At 38.9% G+C, this 1,189-nt stretch overlaps 1 pseudogene; it reads right to left on the bottom strand.

Moving 5' to 3' along the window:
* Positions 1-318: 318 nt before the first annotated feature.
* On the bottom strand, positions 319-395 carry LOC118543627 (U2 spliceosomal RNA; annotated as a pseudogene).
* Between the last annotated feature and the right edge of the window lie 794 nt (positions 396-1,189).

Genomic DNA, 1,189 nt, shown 5'->3' with positions numbered 1-1,189 from the left:
AAAAGAAAGAAAGAAAGAAAGAAAGAAAGAAAGAAAGAAAGAAAGAAAGAAAGAAAAGAAAGAAGGAAGGAAGGAAGGAAAGAAAGAAAGAAAGAAAGAAAGAAAGAAAGAAAGAAAGAAAGAAAGAAAGAAAGAAGAAAGAAAGACCTTCACAGAAACATCCAGAATATTGTTGGACCAAAAATCTGGCACTGGGGCCCAGCCACATAGACATATTAACCATAACAATATGGCTCCCATTCAGGTCTTTCATAGTGAAGAAGCAGAAGGTAAAGGCAACTTGAGACCTGGGAAATGTGAGAGATAAAATAAAAGGAAAGGAAGTCATTTCAATGTAATAGGGATGGATGATTCAGATACTACACTTGATCTTAGCCAAAAGGCCGAGAAGCGATGGGGATGGATGATTCAGATCCCAGAAAATATGTAAGAGTGAAACACAGAGTAATTACTTACTATGAGTGCAAGATTGCAGAGAACTAAAGAAAAGACTTGAGGTTTTGAAAGAAAGATTTTTAAATATTTTTTAAAGTTTTAATTATTTATTTGAGAGAGAGAGAGAGAGAGCACAAGCTGGGGGAGGGGCAGAGGGAGAGAGAGAATCTGAAACAGACTCTCTGCTGATCGTGGAGTCCTCAATCCCACAACCCTGAGATCATGACCTGAGCCAAAATCAAGAGCCAGCTGCTGAATCGACTGAGCATCCCTGAAAGAAAGATTTTTAAAAATAATATTTATAATGAAGAAGTGGAAAGAAATTGAATTTATGGATTTACCAGTTTGGGAAGATTTGATAGATTTGGGAGAAATTTAGTTACAAAATGAGTCCAAAAAGTGGTTAATTTTGAAGGTATGTTAAGGAGGCCAAGGGCAGGCACCTTTCTTCCCCTTCTGAGCTTGGCACCAGCTGAAGACATCATCATGTATGCATACTGTTCCAGGAGCTGTAGAACATTCTCTTGAGGAAGGTGTGCCCACTGTTCCAAGGAAGGAATTGAGACACCAGGTTGATCACTGGATGACTTCTTTCCAAGGGCTCATGTTACAGCAAGCTGAATGTGGAATATGGATCATGCAAATGCACTTTGGAGAATCCAGTAGTTTTGCTTTGGAGTAGCTGTGTCATAAAATGCCCAGAATTCATTTCTTGGCACACCTGAGTTTTACTCTGATTCACACTTCAGAGGCC

The sequence above is a fragment of the Halichoerus grypus genome, chromosome 2 (genome assembly GCF_964656455.1).
Source record: "Halichoerus grypus chromosome 2, mHalGry1.hap1.1, whole genome shotgun sequence".
NCBI lineage: Eukaryota > Metazoa > Chordata > Mammalia > Carnivora > Phocidae > Halichoerus > Halichoerus grypus.
Note: the sequence above shows the minus strand (reverse complement) of the source record. Positions and strands in the feature narration are given on the sequence as shown.